The sequence below is a fragment of the Lonchura striata genome, chromosome 35 (assembly GCF_050655825.1).
Source record: "Lonchura striata isolate lonStrDom1 chromosome 35, ASM5065582v1, whole genome shotgun sequence".
Lineage (NCBI taxonomy): Eukaryota > Metazoa > Chordata > Aves > Passeriformes > Estrildidae > Lonchura > Lonchura striata.
Genome location: NC_140737.1, coordinates 11,017,456 through 11,029,820, shown reverse-complemented (window position 1 = coordinate 11,029,820; position 12,365 = coordinate 11,017,456).

Below are 12,365 nucleotides of genomic sequence, written 5' to 3'. Positions count from 1 at the left end.
GCTGCATAACCTGAAGGTATAATTGGACAATTAACCCCAATATGGAAATGAACCAAATCTTCCAAAAGTGTGTAAACACGTGACCTGGCGTCCATCCTGGGTGTACCCTCAGCCAGGCCCTTGTACTGCCCAGGTGAATCCTTTGAAGGCCTTTTTAATAAATCCCCACTTTACTCCTGTAACACTGTCCAGCCTCTGCTCTAGGTGGCCTCTCAAGGCATCAAGGCCTGGCTGGCTGGGCCACCTGGGGGCCACCAGACAGGTCCAGCTGACCTTGGCATGTCCAGGGCTGCTGCTCATCTGCCCCTGGAGCACTGTGGCTCGGTGCTCTCCTTCCTGTGGAAAGAACTGTCCTTCTCTTCCAGGTGCCCATGGCCAAAATTTGGATTCCTCTTCTTAGTTTGCTTCTATGCAAAGATTGTTCCCAGATGAAACCTGCCAGGACAGACAGACCTGGCTGGCTTGGGCACCCAGGGGCCACCTCTCATCTTCCTGTGAAACACTGGGACGCTGTGCTTTTCTTTCTTATGGGAAAAAAGCACCTTTCACATCCAGGCACCCATGGCCAAAGTTGGGAATCCGCCTCCAGGATTCCCTATATCCAGGGATTTCTCCCAGGTGAAAGCTTCCAGGAGAGACAAGTCTGGCTGGCCTTGGTCTCCAAAGAGCTGATCCTTATCTGCCTTTGAAACACTGGGGCTTTGTGCTTTCCTTTATGATGAAAAGAACTCTTCTTCCTGCCCAGGTGCCCATGGCCAGAACTGAGATTCCACCTTCAAAATTCTGAATATCCAAGGATTTCCCCCAGATGAAAGGTGCCAGGAGAGACAGGTCTGGCTCTCTTGGCCTATGGTGACCACCTCTCATCTTCTTCCAAAACACCTGGGCTCCACGCTTCTCTTTCCTATGGGAAAAACCATCCATCTCGACCAGATGCCCATGGCCAAAGTTTGGAATCCTCCTCCAGAATTCCCTAGGTCCAAGGATTTCTCAGTGACAAAAGCTGCCAGGACAAACAGGTCTGGCTGGCCCGGCCTCCCAGGAGCCTTCTCTCTCTGCTTCTGCCCCTGCAACAGTGGGGCTCGGTGCTTTCCTTCCTATGGAAAAGAACCGTCCTTCTTAACAATGCAGAAATGGCCGAAATTGGGGTTCCACCTCCCAAATTCCCTATATCCAAGGGTTGCTTTCAGACAAAAAAATACCAGAACAGAGAGGTCTGGCTGCCCTTGGCCTCTGATGGTCACCTTTCATCTGCCCCTGAAACACCAGTGTTCTGTGCTTGTCTTCCTATGGAAAAGAACTGTCCTTCTCCTCCAGGCAGCCAGGTCTGAAACTGGCATTCCACCTCTAAAATTCCCTATATCCAAGGACAAAATCTGCCAGCACCATCTGATCTGGCTGCCTTTGGCCTCTGGTGGCTGTGGCTCATCTACCCCTGCAGCACTGGGGCGGGGTTGTTCCCTTCCTGTGCGGAGCATGGTGGCATGATGAGGACCTGGAGGAACCATGGAGTCCATTGTGAAATTTTGGGGCCACGGTGACACCATGGGGCTCCATGGAACCCAGAGACCACCATGAATCTGTGGGGCCTTGTGGAACCATGGAGACCATTCCGACCCTTCAGGGCCTGGTGTCACCAAGGGGGCATTGTGACACCTCAGGGCCTTCTGGAAACAAGGGACCAGGCTCCATGGAATGAGGGGAACAGGGAACAGGTCTGGCAGGCTTGGCCTCCCAGGGACCACCTGACAGGTCTGGCTGATCTTGGAATGTCAAGGGCTGCTTCTAATCTGCCCATGAACCACTGGGGCTCTGTGCTTTCCTTGAAATGGAAAAGAACTGTCCCTCTTTTCAGACACCCATGGACAAAATTGGTATTTCCCCTTGTCCTGGGTTGTAAGATAAGCTTGTATTCCATTTGCCATCTGTTGAAGGCAAACCGGTTGGACAGGTTTTTGTTATCTCTCTCAGAGACAATGGTTTGCCCCGTAGAGGCAATGGTTTGTTTATACACCATTAACTGATTCAATGCAGGGCTGGTAAATGTAACACCGTGAGGGGTCCCACCCAGAGGGGGGAAGCCAAGCACTCTATTGTTGTTGAAAGGGGTAGCTTTTTGGGGAGAGGAGGCAGCTCTCTGGGCGGGACTCCGAGAGAAGCAGCTCGCTCTCTCTTCGCGGGATTCCCAGAGAAGCAGCTCTCTCTCTCTCTCTCTCTTCGGCGGCACTCGCAGCGAAGCAGCCGGCACGCGCTGAGCCGACGGCGGCGGAGCTCAGAGGCAACCCCGGCACAGAGGAAGACCGGCCCCACTGCCACCAGATCTTCAGAGGAAAACTATACCCTTCTAAAGATCACCACTGCAGCTGCAATTCATCAGCCACTGCAAGGGAAGCAATTGTCCCAGCAGAACTGATACTGGCACCCCTCAGGTTCTGGACTTTTTCTTTCACTGGTTTTGTTTGTACCGATTGCATTTGCCTTTTTAAATTGTTGTCTAGTTTTCTCCTAGTAAAGAATTGTTACTCCCACTCCCATATCTTTGCCTGAGAGCCTTTTAATTTAAAGATCCTGGTAATTCAGAGGGAGGGGGGTTTGCCGTTCTCCATTGCACAGGAGGCTTTGCCCTCTTTCACAGACTCCTGTCTTGTCGAACCAAGACAGAATTTGGCGCCCAACGTGGGGCTCGAGGGCATTGAGAGGGAAAAAGGATTAACAGTTCTTAAGTAATTTGGTTTTTTGTTGTGTGTAAAAACATCTTCAGCATCACCATGTGGTCTAGTTTACCTTGGTTTGGGTGGCATGTGATTGTAGCTATACTTTTCCCATTTGCAGACCCTTATCTAAAAATGGGTCCTATAACTAAGGCTACTGTGTCTGTTATCAAGTTTGGCTTCTGGGTTAATTGGGTGAGGAATTCATGGATCTTTAATTTCCTCTGGAAGGCAGGTACATGGATTCATAGCTATCACACGTTAACTGTATGTTTTTGGGGTTACTTTAATAACGGTACCTACTGCGAGGAAATAGCACCTGGGCAAACTTTCTCTCAACCTTTTAACCATCTTTTTGGGTCTGCTCCACCAGTTCTCAAAGGGTTAAGATCCTTTATAAGTGCTAATGATATCATACAATGGGTGGTGTTGCTGATAGTCCTGTTATATTTAGCATTCAGAGATAAGGGAAGATTAACCTGGATAACTACCCTCACACCTACACCACAGACTCGAGATGCTGCTGCTCCAGAGCCTGACCCTGCCCCACAGCCCACCTCAGAAATGAACCGCCCAGATTGGGTGAGGGTTCTGGTTAAGGAGATACGAGAGATGCTGAAGGAGTGCATTTCCCCAGCTGGTGAGAAACCGGCCCTTTGCCTTGAGGAGGGACAGTCTAATAGTACAGCTGTGGAACCCACTAATGTTACAACTGTCCAGGTTCCAGCTGAACCACAAAGGCAGTCACGGTCAGCAGCAGTGGCCCCGGTAGAAACAAGGAAGTCTAAGGTGAAAGCAGAGCACCCTGCAGATAGGGACAGGAATGGAGGAACCTCACAACCCACAGGGGAGCCAGAGATTGCTATCATCACCGAGTCCCTGACGTACGAAAGTCTTCGCAATCTGCATAAAGACATTGTGCGACGAGGGCGTGAGGCTTATGCTACCTGGCTACTCCGGGTTTGGGATCTTATGGGTACAGGCGTGCAGCTGGACGGTGGTGAGGCAAGGAACTTGGGACCCTTGACCCAGGACTCGGGTATAAATCAGGTTTTTGTAAGGGAACCAGGGTCCCTTTCTCTCTGGGAGCGGCTCTTAATGAGTGTCAGGGAGAGGTTTGTCCACAGAGAGAGAATGCAAGAGCACCATCATAGAATGCGCTGGAAGACCCTTGAGGAAGGGATCCAACAGCTGAGGGAAGTGGCAGTATTGGAGGTACTCTTTGGGAGGGATGGACGACACAATAATGACCCTGACAAGGTCAGGTGTACGGGACAAATGCTGTGGAGTCTGGCAAATCTTGGGCCATCTCAATACGCCACCTTCATTGCAACAATCAATGCTGACACCCACCGGGAGACAATAGGTTCTGTTGCCAACAAACTTAGGAATTATGAGAGTATGATTAATGGCCCAATGCAGGCTCATATCTCAGCTGTGATTAAGGAGTTTAAAGAGGAGATGAGGGAGGAGATAAGGAAGGTTAATACAGCACCCGTGAGAGTCACAGGCCCCAGAATCAGCGCCCAACAATCCCCAGCTAGAGAGAGAGGGTACACCCCAAGGGCTAATCTGTGGTTCTTCCTGCGTGACCATGGGGAAGACATGGGGAGGTGGGATGGGAAACCCACTTCTGTCCTGGGAGCACGGGTCCGTCAACTCAAGGAGGGAAACTCTAACCGGGGGAGTTCCACAAAAGTGAAGGTAGCCTCAACCTCCCGTGACCAAGCTTGTGGGTACGATCTGTCAGACCCCCTTGAAGGGACCTCTAGTATGTATGCCCAGGAAAGGAATGATAACCAGTGTTAGAGGGGCCCTGTCTCTAGCCAGGGAGAGGCACGGGAAAACCGGATCTTCTGGACAGTGTGGATCCGATGGCCTGGCACATCAGAGCCACAAAAATATGATGCTTTAGTTGATACTGGTGCACAGTGTACTCTGATACCATCGGGACATGTGGGGGCAGAGCCTGTTTCCATTGCTGGGGTGACAGGGGGATCACAACAATTGACTCTGGTGGAAGCCGAGGTGAGCCTGACTGGGAAGGAGTGGAAGAAACATCCTATAGTGACTGGCTCAGATGCTCCGTGTATCCTAGGCATAGACTTCCTCCGGAACGGATATTACAAAGACCCAAAGGGACTCAGGTGGGCTTTTGGAATAGCCGCTGTAGAGGCAGAAGACATTAAGCAATTGAACACCTTGCCTGGACTGTCAGAAAACCCCTCTGCAGTAGGACTCCTAAGGGTGGAAGAACAACGCGTGCCAATTGCGACCTCGACAGTGCACCGCCGGCAGTATCGGACGGATCAAGATGCCGTGATCCCCATCCACAAAATGATTCGGGAGCTGGAGAGCCAAGGGGTGGTCAGCAAAACCCACTCACCCTTCAACAGCCCCATCTGGCCTGTGCGCAAATCTGACAAAGAATGGAGATTGACTGTGGACTATCGTGGCTTAAATGAAGTGACTCCACCGCTGAGCGCTGCTGTACCAGATATGCTGGAACTCCAGTACGAGCTGGAGTCCAAGGCAGCAAAGTGGTATGCCACCATTGATATTGCTAATGCGTTTTTCTCCATTCCTCTGGCAGCAGAATGCAGGCCTCAGTTTGCTTTCACCTGGAGGGGCGTGCAGTACACCTGGAACCGACTGCCCCAGGGGTGGAAACACAGCCCCACCATCTGCCATGGACTGATCCAGGCTGCACTAGAAAAGGGTGAGGCTCCAGAACACCTGCAATACATTGATGGCATCATTGTGTGGGGGAGCACAGCGGCAGAAGTGTTTGAGAAAGGTGAGAGGATCGTCCAGATACTACTAGAAGCTGGCTTTGCCATCAAGAAGAGCAAAGTCAAGGGACCTGCCCGAGAGATCCAGTTCCTGGGAGTGAAATGGCAAGATGGACGGCGCCAGATTCCCACTGAGGTCATCAACAAGATCACAGCTATGTCCCCACCAACCAGCAAAAAGGAAACACAAGCTTTCCTGGGTGCCATAGGTTTCTGGAGAATGCACATTCCTGAGTATAGCCAGATTGTGAGCCCTCTTTATCTGGTTACCCGAAAGAAGAATGATTTCCACTGGGGCCCTGAGCAGCAACAAGCCTTCACCCAGATCAAGCAGGAGATCGCTCATGCTGTAGCCCTTGGCCCAGTCAGAACGGGACCAGAGGTCAAGAATGTGCTCTACTCTGCAGCCGGGAACCATGGGTTGTCCTGGAGCCTTTGGCAGAAAGTGCCTGGGGAGACTCGAGGCCGACCACTGGGATTCTGGAGCCGAAGTTACAGAGGGTCTGAAGCCAACTACACTCCCACAGAGAAGGAAATCTTGGCTGCCTTTGAAAGAGTTCAAGCCGCCTCGGAGGTAATTGGCACAGAAGCACAACTCCTCCTGGCACCCCGACTACCGGTGCTGGGGTGGATGTTTAAAGGAAAGGTTCCCTCTACCCACCATGCCACTGATGCCACATGGAGCAAATGGATTGCCCTCATCACTCAATGTGCCCGTATTGGAAACCTGAATCGCCCTGGGATTTTGGAAATAATTACGAACTGGCCAGAAGGTGAAAACTTTGGTCTCACTGATGATGAGGAGCAGGTACAAGTGACAAGGGCTGAAGAGGCTCCACCATACAACCAACTACCAGCAGAAGAGACCCGCTACGCTCTTTTCACTGACGGTTCCTGTCGCATCGTAGGGATGAACCGGAAGTGGAAAGCAGCCGTATGGAGCCCCACACGCTAAGTTGCACAAGCTACCGAAGGAGAAGGTGGATCGAGCCAACTCGCCGAACTCAAGGCCGTTCAGCTAGCTCTGGACATTGCTGAAAGGGAGAAGTGGCCAAAGCTCTACCTTTATACTGATTCATGGATGGTAGCCAATGCTCTGTGGGGCTGGCTGGGAAGGTGGAGGAAGGCCAACTGGCAACGTAGAGGAAAGCCAATCTGGGCTGCTGATATATGGAAAGACATTGCCTCTCGGGTGGAAAAGCTGACGGTGAAAGTCCGTCATGTAGATGCCCATGTCCCCAAAAGTCGGGCTAATGAGGAGCACCGAAACAACGAGCAGGTAGATCAGGCAGCAAAAATAGAGGTGTCAAAGATAGACTTAGATTGGCACCATAAGGGGGAGTTGCTCCTGGCTTGATGGGCTCATGATGCCTCAGGTCATCAGGGCAGAGATGCCACCTACAAGTGGGCACGAGACCGAGAGGTGGATCTAACCATGGACAGTGTTTCCCAGGTTATCCATGACTGTGAGACGTGTGCTGCCATCAAACAGGTCAAGAGAGTGAAGCCCCTATGGCATGGTGGGCGGTGGTCCAAGTACAAGTATGGGGAGGCCTGGCAGATTGACTACATCACACTGCCCCAGACACGCCAAGGCAAGCGCTACGTGCTGACCATGGTGGAAGCCACCACTGGATGGCTGGAGACTTTCCCTGTACCTCATGCCACTGCCCGGAACACCATCTTAGGCTTGGAAAAGCAAGTCCTGTGGAGACACGGCACCCCTGAGAGAATTGAGTCTGACAACGGCACCCATTTCAAGAACAGCCTTATCAACACCTGGGCCAGAGAACATGGTATCGAATGGATCTATCATATTCCCTATCATGCTCCAGCTGCCGGCAAAGTTGAACGGTGCAACGGACTCCTTAAGACTACCCTGAAGGCACTTGGTGGGGGAACATTTAGAAACTGGGAAATTAACCTGGCAAAAGCAACCTGGATGGTCAACACCCGGGTGTCTGTCAATCGAGCTGGCCCTGCTCAGTCAGAACCCTTAAACGCAGTAGATGGAGATAAGGTCCCTGTAGTACATATGAAAGGTATTTTAGGGAAAACTGTTTGGATTAATCCCACCTCAGGCAAAGACCAACCCATTCGTGGGATTGTCTTTGCTCAAGGACCTGGTTACACTTGGTGGGTAATGCAGAAAGATGGGGAGACCCGCTGTGTACCACAGGGAAACTTGGTCTTAAGAGAGAACTGGGTGTAAGATTTCATGGTGTGCAGATGGAAATAGAATAAGGGGTGGATAATGTCCTGGGTTGTAAGATAAGCTTGTATTCCATTTGCCATCTGTTGAAGGCAAACCGGTTGGACAGGTTTTTGTTATCTCTCTCAGAGACAATGGTTTGCCCTGTAGAGGCAATGGTTTGTTTATACACCATTAACTGATTCAATGCAGGGCTGGTAAATGTAACACCGTGAGGGGTCCCACCCAGAGGGGGGAAGCCAAGCACTCTATTGTTGTTGAAAGGGGTAGCTTTTTGGGGAGAGGAGGCAGCTCTCTGGGCGGGACTCCGAGAGAAGCAGCTCGCTCTCTCTTCGCGGGATTCCCAGAGAAGCAGCTCTCTCTCTCTCTCTCTCTTCGGCGGCACTCGCAGCGAAGCAGCCGGCACGCGCTGAGCCGACGGCGGCGGAGCTCAGAGGCAACCCCGGCACAGAGGAAGACCGGCCCCACTGCCACCAGATCTTCAGAGGAAAACTATACCCTTCTAAAGATCACCACTGCAGCTGCAATTCATCAGCCACTGCAAGGGAAGCAATTGTCCCAGCAGAACTGATACTGGCACCCCTCAGGTTCTGGACTTTTTCTTTCACTGGTTTTGTTTGTACCGATTGCATTTGCCTTTTTAAATTGTTGTCTAGTTTTCTCCTAGTAAAGAATTGTTACTCCCACTCCCATATCTTTGCCTGAGAGCCTTTTAATTTAAAGATCCTGGTAATTCAGAGGGAGGGGGGTTTGCCGTTCTCCATTGCACAGGAGGCTTTGCCCTCTTTCACAGACTCCTGTCTTGTCGAACCAAGACACCCCTAAAAAATTTCCTGTATGCAAGGGTATCTGCCAGAAAAAAACCTTCCAGCTCTGGCTGGCCTTGGCCTCTGATGGTCACATCTCAGTTGCCTCAGAAGCACTGGGGCTCTGTGCCTTCCTTCCTGCAGAAAAGAACTGACCCTCTTGTCCAGGGGCCATGGCAGGAACTGGAATGTGGCCACCAAAATTCCATCTATCCTTGCATTGCTCCCAGACAAAAGCTGCCAGGACAGACAGTTCTGCCTGGCCTTGGCCTCTGGTGATATGAGCAGAATGTTTTCCTTTGCAAACACCTTGGAGAGGGCCGAGAGATCTCCCGAGCTGGGTTTTGCAGGCCTCAGGAACATAACCCATGTATGGAGGCTGATGTGCCTGGGCTCAGCTGTGAAGAGACTGAGGACAGATCAGGAGTGGCCTGGCACGGCTTGAAGGGTGGATTCCGAAATGGTGGAGCTTTTCTCCATAGTGGGAATCAGGCAGGGAGAGAAATTATTCCACAAATGCAGCTGGGGAAGGACAGACTGGACACAGGAGGAGAAAGGAATTTCCCTCCCAGGGCAGGGCTGTGGTGCAACACGTCCCCAGCAGGAGCCTGGAGCAGCCCAAGGCTTTGTGTGGCCAGGCAGGGGCAGCAGGAGGCAGAGCTGCCAGCAAAGGAAGGGCCAGCGAGGTGGGGCAGCCGGGGGTGACGACAGCCTGCAGGGACAGAGGCGCAGGGCAGGGACACCGTGGGACAGCCTGGGCTGCAGAGGGCTCAGGGATGTGCAGCAGCTGCAAGGCCCTGACAGAGCCAACCTGTGCAGCCCTTTGGCCATGGCTGCTGGCCCTGGGCCTGAGGCCACGAGGGGACAAGTGACCCTTGCAGCCCTGGGGCCTCAGTGCCTCCTTGTTCCTGCTCAGCAGCCTGGCAGGGGCCGCCCCATGGTCCTGCCCTTGGCACTGCACATCCCCACATGCCAGTGCCCATCCCGGGAAGAGCCCTGAGCAATGAGGGAGGGACAGGATCTGCCTTGCCAGGGGCTGGGGCTCAGGCCTGGGCCCTTTGCATTCCTGAAACACATCCAGGTTTGCTCAGCACCAGAGACACCTTTCCCTTGCTTGTCTCCAGCTGTCATCAGTGCCTCCAGTGTTGTGCTCTGACTGGAACCTGGGGACACTTTCTCAGTCCTGTCCCTCAGTGGGACCCATGTGTGAGAACCCCGGGTTTGGTTTGGGGTCTCGTGTGGTGGTAAAGCTTCTCCTCCAACCCGTGTTCCCAAAGAAAAACTCCGCACCCTCTTCTTGCTCGGTCTCAAGACGATTTATTGCTAGTTATCTAACAAATTAGGTTCTCGGGCTGCGGCCCTTTGGTCAGCGGCCCAGGCAGAGAGGCACACACTCCTGACATCCTGACTGTCTGGTGTCTTCTTCTTCTCTCTCCCCGCCCAGGGCTGCTGCTATCTTTTATAAGATATATTACATATAACATGTTTACAATTATTCCCCAATACCTATTACCTACGTTACCAAGTGTTTTTCTATTCTAAACCAATCTGTGAGTGCCAACATCACCAAGAACATGGAGGTAAGGAAGAAGAAAGAAGAAGGATGGGTTCAGCCCACTTTCCTCCATCTTAGAACTTCTGACCCCCCATGTACAAAGTAAAAACCCCCCTGTACATGCACTAAAACACCCCTGTACACTACCAAAAAATTTTTCCCTCTACTTTGTGACTGCATTTACTATACTATCTAGCATTTTGTGACTGCTTGTTCCACCTTCAAAGCTGGTAATTCATTCCATGGTTCAAACTTGAAATCACAGCTAAATCCAGCTGCCTGCCGGGTCCAGACTGCGTCTGACCACGGCCTGGAACCTCTAAAAATGTCTGAGAGACATTTTGAGTTCCCACATCTCCCCTCCCTGTTTGAACCAAAAACACCTGCTTTGCCACTTTGTTCAAGGCCCTTCGAATACACATGAAAATGCATGGCAGAACAAGCAGAAGAACTACAAGCCCTATAAGAATGTAAGATATTATTTTCAAAATTTCTTTCCACACTGGTGAGAGATCAAAAAGGTTAAAGAAATCATCCCACCAGGACCCTGTTACTTTTTTCAACTTGGTGATACTACTTTCTATTTGTTTTATATTTTCATGAATGGATTTTGAATGATCGGACAAATTCATGCAGCACATCCCCTCAAATTCTTCACATCCGTGCCCATGTGACAGCAGCAAATAATCAATTGCTGCCCGGTTTTGAAGCACTGCCTGTCTTGCACTGCTGATGTCTGTTAACATGTCACTCAGTGCAGACGAAATGGCACGACTGTGTTTGCTCAACCAGCAAGCTATGTAGTCCAACTGTGTCAAGGCCACCCCCGATGATGTTTGGGGCGAGAAAATTGCAACTGCAATTCTCTGAGCCTTGTCCCAGGTATAAACATCATCATCACAATTCGGACTATATTGATCAAGGGATCTTTTTTCCCCTGCGTGTCTGTTCCTTTAAAGTTTTCAAATCAGGCGTTATCAATGAGAGCTCCCCAATGCTGCATGGACCGCCCTTGATTTTTGCAGGGATAGCAGGCCAAACTCTGTCCCCGCAAATCAGAAACACTCCCTTCGGTAAAGTGACTGGGTGTTGAAGGGATGCTTTGCTTGTCACCTTGGTGTAATTGCACCAGGATGATGCATTTTTATAAAAAGACTGATTCGAAGTGACATCTATTGTATGATTATCTGTCTTTGCCACTCCCACTGGATTAAATTTGATACAGTATTTCATTTTTGTTGACCCAAAAATGTCTAACTCTGGGGGTTCCAGGTGAGCCACAGGAAGGTATGGTGTCCAAACATGCCACCCTTCCACAGGATCCGAAAAGGTTTTCAAAACCTTTGGAGGGATATTTTTTGGAATTGGCCACTCCTTCACTGGCACACCTACCAAACATGTTGAAAATGGTTTCCCTGGCTTTGAATGAGTCAGACAAATACTGTCCAGACCCGCTGCCTTTGCCAAAGTTTCCCACACATTTTCCCTCAGTTGTTTCATGGGAAAGTCTGTCTCATTGTCCAAAGCAACAGACAAGAGAATGAGACACATGAACACTGCCTGTCTAAACTCTATGTCCATGTCCATGTCCCCAACCTCTGTGAAAAACCCCTCAATGCAGCAATGTTCAAATGACACTTAATTTCCCTGAAAAAACCCCAAGTCTCTGAATAATCAATCGTTGTCCGACGAGACGTCTGCAGCGTCCTTGTCTGCCTCCGTCTGCATGCTCTCTTCTTTGCTCCTCGGGTCTGTGTCCACCTGTGTCTGCACCCGAAAAGGTTTCACGTGCCTCGCCGACACCCACTTCGGTCCTCGCTCTGTGGAAACACAAGCGAAACCCTTGCCCCAAGTTATTAATGTAAATGGACCTTCAATTTGTCCTGATTCTGGATTTCTGATCAAAACCAAAGGATTTTCCCTTTACTTTGCTTGTGCACTGTTTGTAAAATGCCTGACAATTGGTGGTGTGGGCTCTGAGAAAGAACCATTTAAAAAATTCAATACATACAGAGCTTTGTTCAGCTGCATATAAGGTGTTGAGCCTGCCTCTCCCCTTTTCTGTTTATCCAAAAGGAATTTCAGGGTGTGATGTGTTCTTTCAATGATTGCTTGACCTGAGGGAGAATAAGGAATACCAAAAATGTGCTTCACTCCCCATTTTTTCAGAAATTTGTCAAGCACCTTGCCTGTATAAGTTGGACCATTATCTGTTTTTATTTCTTGTGGCATCCCGAGTGATGCAAATGCTTGTAAAAAGTGTCTGTAGGCATGTTCTGCGGTTTTCCC